The sequence below is a fragment of the Sander lucioperca genome, chromosome 1, assembly GCF_008315115.2.
Source record: "Sander lucioperca isolate FBNREF2018 chromosome 1, SLUC_FBN_1.2, whole genome shotgun sequence".
Lineage (NCBI taxonomy): Eukaryota > Metazoa > Chordata > Actinopteri > Perciformes > Percidae > Sander > Sander lucioperca.
In genome coordinates, this window is record NC_050173.1 from 448,531 (window position 1) to 462,969 (window position 14,439).

At 41.3% G+C, this 14,439-nt stretch overlaps 1 long non-coding RNA gene across 1 annotated transcript; it reads right to left on the bottom strand.

Annotated features, from left to right (window-relative positions):
• Positions 1-335: 335 nt before the first annotated feature.
• Positions 336-11,759, bottom strand: LOC116042187. The gene is made up of 3 exons (XR_004103140.2): positions 11,569-11,759; positions 11,053-11,054; positions 336-347 (listed from the first exon to the last, which is right to left on the bottom strand). It is a non-coding gene; the product is annotated as an uncharacterized LOC116042187 (long non-coding RNA).
• Positions 11,760-14,439: the final 2,680 nt, after the last annotated feature.

Sequence of the window (14,439 nt, forward strand, 5' to 3'; positions counted from 1 at the left end):
GATATGTCATGTGATACCTCAATTAATTTATTGTTTGATTATAAAAATGTGTCTGTTTCTATGAGCGCAATAAAAACAATGTGAAGTGAAGTACCTCATTTGTATGTTGCTTAGAGGCTGTAGGCCTTTCATAGTCGATGATACACCATGTTGATTATGTTGTATCTGGGTATAACATTTTTGATATACAAGGAAAAGTCGTGGGTGGGCTTATGTTTCCATGACATGCGGCAATAACGGGATGGTTAAAAGCGACTTTAGGAAACGTGCCACGCGGGACATGAACCCCGGTCTCCTAGGTGAAAGTCCTGTGTTTGACCCATCCACCACCCCAACCAACCTCCCCACTCGGAATTTTGGCCTTACATACTACTCGCTAAACCTCGTGTAGCTGCTGCTCTCCCCGGTACGTTATACAAACACACTGAAGGGCCACTGTCCAAACGTCCGTATTTTACGAGTTCAGAGTGAGAACGGGTTGGGCAAAGCATATCCTTTGTGTGTATGATGGGTGTGTGTGTGTGATTTGTAAATTGGTACATGGAATGAATTTCGGTATGGTGTGTGTGTGCACGTTTATAAAAGGTGTGGGTGTTTATTTACCTCCCATTGTCTCGACAGGCAGGCTGACACTCTCATCAATTGTTGCGTGTGAACAATGGAAGCCTCCCTGCTCTGAATTATCTCTGTGTGAGAAGGGAGGCAGGTGCTGCAGATGGAGAAGGCTCCCATTCATTACCTCCACCTCCATTACCATCATTACCAGCCTGCCACAGCACACAGGCGGAAGAGGAGGGACTCAGAGACGCCAAGCCTGTCACACTCATCAACAACAAGGGACATTAAGACACTGACCCACTTTCCACTTTGTGTTGCAATGAATCCTGAGGGATGGGACTGGACGAAGGTAAAGAGAAACCTGACCGTTAAATCCTGGTGATGTGACCAAAACCACCTGCGGGTCAGAGATGGAATGAGCAAACTTATGTTCTGATCAGACTGCTCTATCAACTGAATAAACAGACGTTGGTGCATAAATGAGCATCAGGCATCGTTTTATCTTCTGTAGACCACTCTCAAGGCCCTTACAAAAAGACCAGTAAGTTTCCAGGTCCTATAGACTATATATAATATACAAATAAGATTTAAAGATATAATTATATATATATTTTTATCATATGTTTTGGTCATGTGATCAACTTTCGTTATTCTGGAAATGTGTTACCAAGCTGATATCTCAGTGTTTAAATGTATCTGTTCCCCCTTTCACTCCGTTTCACTCCATGTCTTTTGGGAATTAATATCTGTCCATGTCTTAATAAATATGAAAGTATGTACATAGATCTTGCTTTGATGGCAACTAAAAAAAATGCATAGCTAAATTGGAAGACATCCAAACCCCTAGCAATAGTCCACTGGTGCAATGAACTCTCAAGCTACTTTGTTATGGACAGCATTTATTATAAGAGCAAAGACAGAACCGCCAACTTTTTGAGGATATGTCAGTTCCATAGAGAATAAGACTTGATGAACTTTTACATCAATGTTAGGGACTATGACAGTATAACACTGTTATCTGATTGCATTTGTGTTGTTTAATCTGTTTGTTGGTTGTTTTTTTTGCATATCTTGTCTGTTTTTTCCTTTTGTGAATGATTTGAAATATGAGGAATGAGATTTGTTCAAAGAAAACCAAATAAACGTTCAAAGATAATTTCCAAAGGGCTAAATTATCATACAAATACAATCACTTTAGTAAATCTGGTAACACATTCCTGATCACAGTACTAGTAATGGTACGTCACCCCCTTGCACATCATGCATCCCTATAAGCCAACTAAGTGGATGCTCATGGCCCTGCAGCAACCAGTGGTCCCCCAAACTCATGCAATCATTTACTGAATTGTCTGTCTGACCTGGCAACCCTACATATCTACAATGACTTGGCACTTGCTGTTGCTAATGTAATGCTATAGACAGTGTTCTATGATTAGGGCGACAAGCGAGGATCATTATGTTTGTTTGATCCAAATCGTTCAACCGTACATAACGCGTCGCAGCCTGTGGTCTAATTATCCAGGGTTGTGGTTTGGAGTTTTCTTGGGTCCCTTTCAGATTGGGTCCATTTTTTCTGAAAGTCAATTTGTGCTTATTTATCTTTTAGGATCATGGCCAGATTTTTGGACCCATTACGACTACCCCATGTGTTGCACTAGAAGGAACAAGGGAGCATGAGAGAAATCAGGAGGGTCTTCACTCCTCTTTTTTCCATTGCCACCCAAACTCCCACTTCATGTTGAGAGGTGAAAAATTATATACAAAGAACAGGGCTGCCTATCTGTCTCTCTCTGTCTGTCTCTATCTATATCTCTCCCTCCCTCTGGCCTCTGAGGGAAATCAATGCAATCTTCTTACCTATGAACTGCTATTTTTCTCACATCAAACCACTATAGCCTGTAGCGTGGCAGTCTTCCAGCTCTGAAAGTGTCGGACAAGTGGGATGATAGATGTTTGCAGTCAGTAAAACAGCTACTATTAGACCTCAGTGTTTTTACTTAAGCCTCGGATGCAGTTGTCAGTTGTCGGTATGTTGCCCTAGGGGAGGGCGATAACACTATCTTCGACATTAGCTTTTCTCCGGAAAGGTCTGAGACAGCCTCCCTTCAAACCCAGGCCGGCCTCTGGGTTTGGAAAAAGACAACAAACAAACAAAAACATATTTCATTCGTTTGTCTGGTGGATAGAAAGGGTTAGGGAGCTTAGGGGAGATGTTTGCCCAGTGGAAACGTCAATGCATTTCATCTAAAAACAAAACAAAAAAAGAAAGAAATACACCTCCACGCAAGATGAATGTGTGCAATATATAGGCCCATATGGTGAAATCCCATTAGCCTCTGCAGCCTTGCATGTTGAGGTTTGTCACGAGCAGACGGCGTGTAATAAATGTTAAGGGAGGGAACAAGGCTGTTTACTCTGGGAAACTGGAACAAAGCACAGGCTTGGATTGATAGAGGTTCTGGATAGCAGATGGTATTTCGTTGATTATACAACTGGTCATACAACAGCTTAAGTTATACAATATATCATTTTACATTCCTACATCATTTGATGACTTACCCTTAAGCAGTAACGGAAACCTTCCCAGTTTAATTAAATAGTTTTCACTTCATTTTAATTCATTGAAAGTAGGCACTGATAGATCTCCTTTGATGGTGTCAGTGACCAATTTCTTTTTTCAAATTCTGTAAAAACAATCCATGTGTTAGTCTCTTGTATTTTGGATATTTCTCAGCTTATAATTTTATTGCATACACGTACATTTCATTTCATATTCTAAAACTTTAATTCCATGTTTTATTTCATATTCTCAGGCTGTTTTTTCAAAGTCACTCCCTTATTTAATCATCCATTCCTCCCTATATACTGTAATTGACACTCAATATTTCACTCAATAGCACTCAATCATGAGCAGTGAGATTTCAGACACTTACTAAACATCATAGTTTTCCGTCACGAGGTGCCATGTTGCACAATAGCATTTTATGAATCTATAAAATGCATTTTTGGGATTGTCATCAGAAGGCATTTACACACTCAGAATTTGGCCACTCAAATGAAATGGCAGACAGTTAATGTAAGGCACTATATAGTAAAGAGGGAGTGGTCTTTCATTCTGTATTCTCAGTCTTCATATTTCTTTCATATTTCTCATATTCTCACACTTTTAGACCCAGGTGTAAATGCACGCAGAACTCATTGAGATTGAAATGGGATTGTTTCAGCCAGACAACGTTTATAGGTGGTCAGACTCGCATTGTGATCAGATCTCAGCAGGTGTAAATACAATCCGTACACCCAGCAAGATGAAAGGTCACCTAACTCCACATCTCACTGCTATCTTAAGCAAGTGTGGCTATCAGTAGAAGCAGCAGCAGCTAGCAACTCATTGCTGGCAAAAACACCCGTCCAGGTGTAAATGTAAGACGCGCTGATCGATCACAGGCCATCTCCGGTTGGCTCTCTGCTCAGCCAGTCCTCGCCCTCTTCAGCTTCTCCCGGTAACGTTGGCAGTAATATTATCTGCTCGTCGTCCGCGCCATAAATTTTCTGCCCTCTGCTCGTTAACGAGCTGGCTTCCTCTTCATTTTTAGCACGTTTAAAAAAATCCTGTTTGCTATGGAATGTGCTTTAAAATTAAAACGTAATAATTATTACGTTTTAATTTTTTGAGCACTGATCTCAAACTTTTTCCTTTCGGAAATTTTGACCTGACTAGCCACAAACTTCTGTCAATAGCATCATAAGCTGTTGTCATGGTATGGGTATGGTAATGGTATGGTAGCGTCGTTGGTCATGTGAAAATTGTATCAATCAGCAGCCAAAAAAAAATCATGAATATCAAGTGATGGACAGAAAATTCGACAAATTTCAAAACAATGTGATTTTTATTGGCTCATGATAGGCTCCTCGTCTTCATAGGCCCCTGGGCTTAAGCCCCGGTAAGCCCGTGCATTAAGGTGGCCTTGGCTGATCAGATGTCATTAGCTGAAGAATGTATCCAGATACATCACATTATCAATGCCAGGTGTGAATGGGGCCTCATTCCACATTCTCAGACTTTAATTTTCTACTTTGAAAATATCATTCTCTGAGGTTAATTTTATATTTTTAAGCTCATTTCCATATTCTCACTTTTCCATTTCTTCGCATTAATTATTATCTCAACTAAAGGTCTCCCATACAAATATGTTAATAAACAAGCTTGGCTATGCTCATTACTGTATATCAGAAGTGGATGACACCACACTGACATATCAGTTGAATCTGGTCAAAGAAGACATGGTGGATGCTTCTGAAAAGCTTCTGTTTATGAAAAATGGCTTTTTTATATTTTGGGTGGGGGGTGGGGGTGATGATGCACAGATATGGGCTACCTCCATACGACAAGCCAGGAAAGCTTTCCTCCGCTCTGTCTCTATCTTTCGCGGTTTCCCTCCGAGATCCCAATCTCAGAGAAGATGTGCGAAACCTTTATTAATGTTGCGTCGACTGCAGGAAGACAAGCCCTGGGGCGGTCGATAGCAGGGTGGTAACGTGATTCTGTCACCCCGACAACCTCCCTTACACATACTCTTATTTACCCCAATTCACATACACACACACACACACACACACACACACACACAGAGGCATGGATGTGCTGCTAGATGTTATTTGAAGGGACATCAGTTTCTATGAAAGATAATAGCCTTGCAGCTGGGAGCCAACAGTCATGATGAGCCCTGCAATCATTAGAGGATGGTGGGGGAGATATCGGTTGGAGGAACCATTCTGTGCTTGGAAGGTCACAGGACAGATATCCATTTAAGGCAATATCCATCTTTGTTTACTCATTATAATAGAGTAAAGAAATAAAACATCAGAGATATGATTAGAAGACATGTAAAAGATCACTTCAGAAGAACATTTGGGAATAAATGAAGCCTCTCCCAAAATGATAGTTTAGTGACCTGTAGTGGTGTGTGATACTGCAATATTTTTTTTTTATAATTCAGGTGGATGCAACATCAAATAGCTAAATCTGAATGAATTTTTTTTTGAAGTTTTTGTGATTTTACATTTGGCTTATTAATAAGTTAAAAACCCAGGATTCTGCTCCGTCTCTGTGCTGCTTCCGTGGGTGTGCTGCTGGCCGCTGCCGGCCTGGCTGCTTGCTTGCTTGTTTGCTTGGCGCCGCTGAGACACGTGACGGTACAACATCAAAACACAAGAGGAGGAGGAGCAAAGTGTACCTGCTCCGCGATCTGACAGGAGCGGCACCGCAGCAGTGCATCCTGGAGAGAAACTGAAACTAAAGTATCATTCTCATTACACTGGTATTGATCAATATCAATACCAGCGTTGGTATCGATATTATCGATATTTGGATCGATCCGCCCCTAGTGACCTGCCATCAGAGTGACACAATAGACGCCACTTTCAGGCAAGGAAAAAGTGGCTTGTCATAGAGCACGAGTGAATGCTGATACACACAAAGGCTTCGGGGCTTCAGTATCAACCGCACACCTCTAGAGATTGAACTTTCCCAGAGTTGGTGATTGTTGGAACAGCGGAAAGTTTGTTGGAACAGCGAATAGACTAAGTTATTGTTATGGGCAGCTCTCTCTCCGCCCTGCTTGGGATGTCCTGTTCCTGTGTGTCTGTGTTTGTTTGTGTTTTGTCTGTGTTTTTCTGTTTGGAGTGCTGGAGGCGTGGTCGGGAGATATGTAGGTCAAGGGGCGTGGCCGCTTCAACCCTGCTCAGCCGATCTTCACAGCTGCAGCGAATCATCCAGAATCAACCAGCAATATTTAAACCCGGGCTGATCTTCCTGTCGGCGCCAGTTCGTTAACTACAGCCCATGTGGTAACTTGGCTCCAAGTCCCAGAAGAATTCTAGTTTTGCCTTAGATCTCTATGCTGATACTTACCCTGTGTCTCTCTCTAGTTCCCGCTCAGTCCTGCTGCTATCTCCACGGTGTCTGTGTGCTCCCAGCCTCACCTACCAGCCTCAGTCTCCACTTCAGGAAAACCACCAATGATCTCGTCTCAGCCTGTCTCCCCTCGTGTCCTGAAACTGCCTGGACCCTTCCTCGTCGGCTCGCCTCCACCTCGGACCAGCCAGGAGTTTCCCTGCCCTGAAACTATCAACTGTGTTTCTCTGAGTACACGTTGCTTAATTAAACCTTTTAAAACTGCTCTACATTGTCTGTGGGATATCTCTGCGTTCTGGGTCAACTAGAACTAGCCCCTAACAGTTATGGAGTCCTACACAAAAGGATTTCATTCAGAAAATGGAGACAAGGCAGCTGAAAAGAGACGTTGAGGCTACTGAGAGTTTGAGGTTCTGTCACAGATTTGTGTGTTTCAGGCATCCTGCTCCCAGTATTTCCTGCCCCATTACCCCAGAATTGCTGCCTGGCTGCAGGGACACAAGCTGCTCACAGATCAAAGTCCTTTCACAGTTCTTGCAACAATGTGTCTAAGGCCTTCATTTTCTTTGTGTCCTGCTCTTCCTCTAGTCTCATTTCTAGACACCCCCACTCCAACCAAAACCCCCCAACAAGAGCTCTGTGTCCATGACTTATCTATCCCCGGGACAAACATCAACATGTACAAAAACATCCTGCTATGAACTGTCGAGACAGCTGGAGCCTCCAGTGGACTTGTGTTCGCCAACTTCCTGGAGCCACCACACGCTCACAAAGATGATCTGCAGCATCCTGCTGCTCATCAACCTAACACCCTGTGTCTGTGGAAACTTTGTAGTGAATGTGACACAGACCTCCTATCAGGCAGAGGAGAACCAGAACATCACACTGGAATGGATGTTCACAACCAACACTGACAGTTCCTTCAACTCCCTTTCTATCTTCTGTGAGACGATAACTGAGAGTCTCAGTCCTGTTTCATCAACCCGTTTTCACTCCCAACCCGTAAAAAACTGACGCTTTGTCAGTGTCTCTCAGTGTCAGATACCGGTTCAAAAATCCCCCTTTAGCATCTGTATGGAACTAACCGGATATAGCAGCAGCTTGACCATGGCGCTGTAAGATGACGTAGTATTAAGAGCGATAACGGTAGCAAGTAGTACGAAAGAAGTACGCGTAAAGAGGTTGGTTCGTTTAAATGTAAATGAGCACTGTAAACACCCAAATCAAGACTACAGAAAATGTATAAAACTGCAGTCATCAAATATTCAGCTCTGATTATGTGTGTAAAGCTCCTTTTTGTATAAAAACATACAACCGAATAAGACACAGACATAAAAAGAGTAGCTTCTTATTGAATAGGCTAAGTGGTGCAGGGGTGTGGAAGATTAGTTGAAAGTGAGCGTGCGCTCACGTGTCATCTCCATGACAAATGAACAAACTCCTCCTGCTCATGAAGACCATGTAATACGGTTGAAAGCCACCAGGAAAATGCAGGGAAATAGACCTTGAGTTGGGATTGTTTGGTCAAACTACTGTTCCCATGTTCAAGAATGAACTGTGATGCTTCATTTCCAACCTCCCTGTGAATAATTCGTAGTTGATAAATGCTATAGTAAAAATGACAAGTTCATTAATCTAAGCTTAACATTTGCTTACATTATCTTATGGTGTGGTATCATAAACAACACATTCTCACTCCCATCGCATCCAAAAGCAACGCTTGGTCAGGTGCTTTTGGTGTTTTTTATTGACGCAAAAAGTCTCCTTTAAACACGCTTGGTCGGGACTCTTGGCGTCACTTTTTGACGCTCATGGGACTCTCGTCTAGCCCTCTGGCATCATATTTAAACGTGCTTGGTCGGGACTATGGCCCTCACTTTTTTGATGCTCAGGTTTAGGAAATGATCATGGGTGGGGTTACAAAATGTACATTTTAGTGACAAGAACAGGACACGAACCCCGATCTCCTGGTTGAAGGTCCTTGTTTGACCCATCCCCCACCCCAACTAACCTCCTTACAAGGATTTTCGGTCTTTCATACTACTCTCTAGTGTTGTCTCTCTTAATACTACGCCATCTTACAGCGCCGCGGTCGAGCTGCTGCTCTGCCCGGTGTGTTCCATACAGATGCTAAAGGGGGATTTTTGCATTGGTATCTGACGCTGAGAGACACTGACCAAGCGTCAGTATGAGTTGGGAGTGACAACAGGTTGTTATAAATCATTTACTAATAATGTTATACTGCAGATGCAATATGCAAAGTATGGGTTTCTGGTAGTAGTTTTTTTCATATCAAACTAAGCAAAGAAGTTTCCAATTTTCACTTCCCTCCAAATGCCAAGTGAGCAGACCTTAAACCCTGCAGCAATAGTGGAAGGGCAGTGGAAGTAAGCTTGGCTTTTATTCTCCTACTGCTTGCTCTTTAAACAGAGTGTGTGTCTGTACATGTAGTCTGTACATAGGCTGTTGAGGTATGCTTTTGTTTTGAGAGCCCTGTCTCTCAGAGATCACTGCTTATCAGACAATCAGATGTGCTGACCCTTATCTTGGCAGTGCATAACAAAATCATATCTTGGTAGAAGCCTGACAAAAAGCTAATTGCCCTCCGTGCATTCTAATCTTATTTTCTTCTGGTGAGTGAGAAATAATTTGAGGAGAGAGCATCTCTCAATCCCTGAAGATCTGAGAGATGCCCATGCCATGGAAACAGACACACAGGGAGGTGGAGGGGTACAATGGATAAACCAAAAAAATTGATGAAAAACAGAGAGGGAGGGGGTGGAAAAACAGACGGCGGATTTTGAAATTGCCTCGTGCCAACCCAGCTTATTATATTTCACATCTCATTATGTGGCAGGCCTTTTCTAGAGATGCTTGTTTGTCACCTGCTTTGACTGGAATAACAATGACGGAAAGCTTGTATTTCTGCTTCATTTGCCGAGAGAAGAGACACACAGGAACTTGTTCCTGCACTGCCACTGATACCATTACGGACCAACCAGGATACCTCCGCCGGACAAACAAAGTACACACTGTGCCTTTGTCCTGACACTGTTTAGCAGCTCAGGCTTCCTAAAGCTAAGCTGTAAGGAAACTGTCTCAGGGGAACGTTGTTCTCTCACTGTAAGTGAATTGTGGGAGTATGATCCTCGTTATAAATTCTCTCATCATTGATATCGTTTGTTAAAACCAGGGGTTAAAGTGGGCCGGAACGATCCGGAACAGTGTTTTGGCACCTTCCATTAACAAGTAAATTTATCTAATTGTCAGTTTCAAACATCAGTTTTCCATTATTTTAAAATAACTCCAAATATCCATTCCGGAGTTTTCCCTATTCATTCTAAGCAGCGCACACTGTGAGTCCATGAACAAGAGAACTGTCTGTGGTGAGTTCACACATCTGTAAAAATAGCAGGACAGTCATGTACTATCTTGTAAAGTTGGTTGAACAGGTGAAGACCACGTTGTTGGTAGTCTCGCTTTGCCAGACCTTCCTCCGCAACGCCGCGGAGGAAGGACAGATATTCGCGGAGGAAGGACAAATAGTCTAGCTAGCTGTCTGGATTTACCCTGCAGAGATCTGAGGAGCAGTTAACCATAGTCCTCATAAATCCACCGGAGTTTAGAACGCCAACACAAAGAAAGCGGAAGGTAACGAACATCCGGCCAAAATGAGGGACATCTGGCAGAATTTCCAGCGGCACCGGAGCAATCCCGAAAATGAAAAGTCAATGATATAGACTAGCTTTGAACCTGCACTTCCTGTCTCCCTTACACCGAGAGAAGTGCCTCGTCTCTGAGTCAGCTGGGCCTACTTTGTGCTTAAAGCATTATACACTGAATTACAACATATTATTTCCTGTTGCTGTATTCGATGGTTGAGATGACTGCAGAGACAGATACATTTGTGAGATGGACATTATTTTCAGGAGTTATTACACTGCGTTGAAGTGAGCTGTCCCGTCACTGTTCCCGTGGTCAGAGCCAGAACCAGAGATGGTACAAACAACGTCTGTGTCCCAACAGGTGACGGCAGTGTGACCAAGCTGCTGACAGATAGAAACATGTCGGGAATTAATGTTTAGGCTTGCTGCACGTAATATCATTGCATCATTGCATTTATCAACCATGGAAAGTAACTATGCCTGTAGTGGAATGGCTTCGAATGACGACCAAGAACGCTTGTCTTTTACTGTGACCATTTACTGTTCAATATGTTGCAGTTTTACAAACAAGAAAGTGAACAACTTAAGCTTGACGGACACGTTTTGCATCTAGCGTCTCACATTCATCTCAGTAAGCTAGCAAGAGTACACAACAGACAACTTCTGTGTAGGCTACTTCAAAATAAAAGCACTTCCTGTGACGGTTTGCAGTAAAACTAAATTTCTGTTAAACAAATAAGGTTGTGTACCTTTTCACATATCAGCTTTAAATCAAGTACTGTAAATAATGTAAATAATTAGTTTTAATCACCCTATAATTGACCATTTCCTTTAGACTGTTTTAAACTAAACAACATGAATTTCTTATTCAAGTGCTTTAAACAAACATTTTACAACAATGCCGTACTTCAATACAACTGTAAGGTACTTATAATTGAGTATTTTCATTTTCTCCTAACTTGCCTATTGTATGTTTTACTGATCTGTTTTTATAGCTTTAGTTACTTTGCATATTCATATTAATTATACAAAATATTATGAATAATCTATGATGTATTAAAGTGGATAAAGATGAGACTTTATTGATCCGGTGGTGAAATTCACAAGTTAGCTGCCAAGTCAAACTTCCGCTGTTATTTTGGTGAAAGTAACTAAAAGTAATGCAAAAGTAGTGTAACGCATTACAATTCAGAGACAGTAATATTGTAATATAACTAATTACTCTCAAATGACAGTAACTAGTAATCTATAATGTATTACATTTTGGAAGTAACTTGCCCAACACTGGCCATGATTATTCTCTTCCAGTCGTACAAGTGTTCATGTTAAAGTTAAGGTTAATGTTTAAATTGTGGCAACTAAAACTACTTGGTTAAGGATAGGGAATATTTGCCTTCATGCTAAAAAGAAATCAGTGTTGGCTGTAGGGACAAGTCAAGTCAAGTCATCTCTATTTATATATCACATTTAAAACAGCATAAGCTGACCCAAAGTGCTTTACAACCAGGGCAGATGGGGTGAAGTATGCTTCGTAACATAAATGAAACAACAGCAGGCTACATGAATAAAAAAGTACATAACAAACACAACATCACAAAACAACTTGAATGGTAAAACCAACGTCAAAAAAGAAGGACGTTAGAATAGTGAATTCAATCAGCAATAGCTTAAAAAGCAGTATAGGAAATAAAAATACAGATCAGGAGGGGGCTGGACGGAAGCTAAAAAGCAAGGGAAAAAAAATTAGATTTGACGTTTACAGTCGCAGAACATGCCTTAATATGTGACAGGAGGCTGTTTCAAAGCCTGGGAGCAGACACGGAGAAAGCTTGGTCCCCTTTAGTTTTGCAGCATGAGTGAGGGGCGAGGAGGAGCTGTTGTGATGATGACCTGAGTGATCTGGGGGCAGAATATGGAGTTAGCAGGTCCGTGATATCAGTGATGCCGACATCAGATACTCTAATCTGACCACTTTTTTCAGTAACTAGTAATCTAACGCGTTACTATTTCCAAACCAGTAATCAGATTAAAGTTACTTATCCAAGTCACTGTGCGTTACTATTTTTGTCATTTTCCTTAGTAAAAATATTGTTTTTGCTTTCTTCTTGCATCTCGGGGAGTGAAGTCACGTATGCGAAGACAAGTCACGTTTTCAGCATGTGGACAGGTCACGTGTACCACGCAGCGACACAAACTAGGGATGGGCGATACCACACTTTTAGGATTCGATACGATACCGATACTTTTTCTTGCATTTTCATCGATACCGATACCGTTAATTTCTTATTGCCAATTTTTGTCAGTAAAAATATTATTACATTTAAGACAAATCACAAGACAAATACAGACCATTTATACAAAATGTATTATGGTCAATACATAATAAATTTAAAATTAAAATAAATAACATAAATATGAATGAAATAAATTAAATATGAACAAAAACATACAAATTTTCAGGCCCTTGGCTGTGTCGCTGTCGGCTGTGTCGCACGTTGACGCTCATTCACTTGTCTCCTGTCACGTGACATGGGCCAGCTCAATACGCCGCCAGGAACGGGGGTGTAATAGTAATTTAAGTAAGTAATCTAAAACAGCTGAAAGTGATGCATACACCCCCAATTATTATTTTTTAGTTCATATCGATATTTTTTTAAGGAAATCAATGCCAAATGAGCAGCGTGAGTATATCGATCTATCGATACCACAGGATCGATACGCCCATCCCTAACACAAACGTAAACAACAATGGAGGGAGGAGAGAGATGCGCGTTTTCTAGCTGAAAATACAGTCACTATTTTGAGCTTGTGTCAGCTAAAGATGGCAATATTAAGGTTCGTTGTACACTCTGCTGGTGGCGACAAAGTGCTATCTAGCTACAAAAACACTACGTCAAATTTGAAGAAACATTTGGAGTCGCAGCACTGCAGTCAAACTTACAGAGCAAGTCCCACCAGGTGGTGCGAAGCAGAGAGCAGAAGGTCCCCCACCACCCAAACAACAAAAGCTGGACTTCGGTGCAAAACCAGTAAGTGGGGGAGAGTTGAAGTATTTGATCGGGCAGTATGTTGTAGAGGAAATGCTGCCCTTAAACACGGTTGACTCGCCTTCGTTTCGTGCCATAATAGACAAAAGATCCCTACTACTGTCAATGCTGAGCTGCCTCACAGTAAACCGGTTGTCATTTTTATGTTGAGGCTGTGGGGGTGTTGTCAGCAGCTGCTGAATGTAACTAATAAAGTAACTTGTAATCTAACTTAGTTACTTTTAAAATCAAGTAATCTGTAAAGTAACTAAATTACTTTTAAAATCAAGTAATCTGTAAAGTAACTAAGTTACTTTTTCAAAGTAACTGTGGCAACACTGCGTGATATATTGTGGAGCGAGTCCGTTCAAGGACAAGACGCAAACCAGCAGTCTCTCCAGCGTTGATGTCTAACACTTTGCATGTCCAACAATTAGTGATGGCCAAATTAAGCTTAATGAACCATTTTCTTGATTTGCTGAGCCCAATAGATGGCGCTCTCTGTTTAACAAAGGCTTTAAAGCGCACTTTTTCTTTAAACCAAAAGTGCCCTGTAGTTGGCTTGGAAAATAAAGAAAATGGTTGATGAAACTTCATTTGGCCATCACTCCCAACAATCCACCCAACTTCCTACATTAGACCTTTTGCAGTGGTAAAAAAACATAACACTGTAGCCCCTTGTTCACTCACATTTGAGACTGGGAAATGAATTTGAAACAATGAGCATTAAGAGTGCATCTGCTAACCAGGATCGTACGCAGGGTAAGCTTGCCAGGGGGGGTTCAGGGGCATGTCCACCTGAAAAAAAGAAAATGGATAACAATAGATTTTAAAACCACACCATCTTTCAAACAGTAATACATGAGAATCAGGGGTTAACATGAGTGATCCACAGTACAATCTGGAAATACAGAAGAGGCTAAAATTATCACAAAACATCTGAAAATGAATCTTGACAATGTTTAATTAAAGTGACAACAATATACAGTAATCCACTTCCACCCACCCACACACATACAAGTAATGATGTTGGTCAGATGAGCATGTTAGTAATCTTGGTGTTCTACAATATCTTTGCCACACCAAAGTAAAGTTCTTTTAAAGCAAATATTTCCTGACTTATTATATACAGTATCTCACAAAAGTGAGTACACCCCTCACATTTTAGTAAATATTTCATTATATCTTTTAATGCGACAACACTGAAGAAATTACACTTTGCTACAATGTAAAGTATTAAGTGTACAGCTTGTATAACAGTGTAAATGTGTTGTCC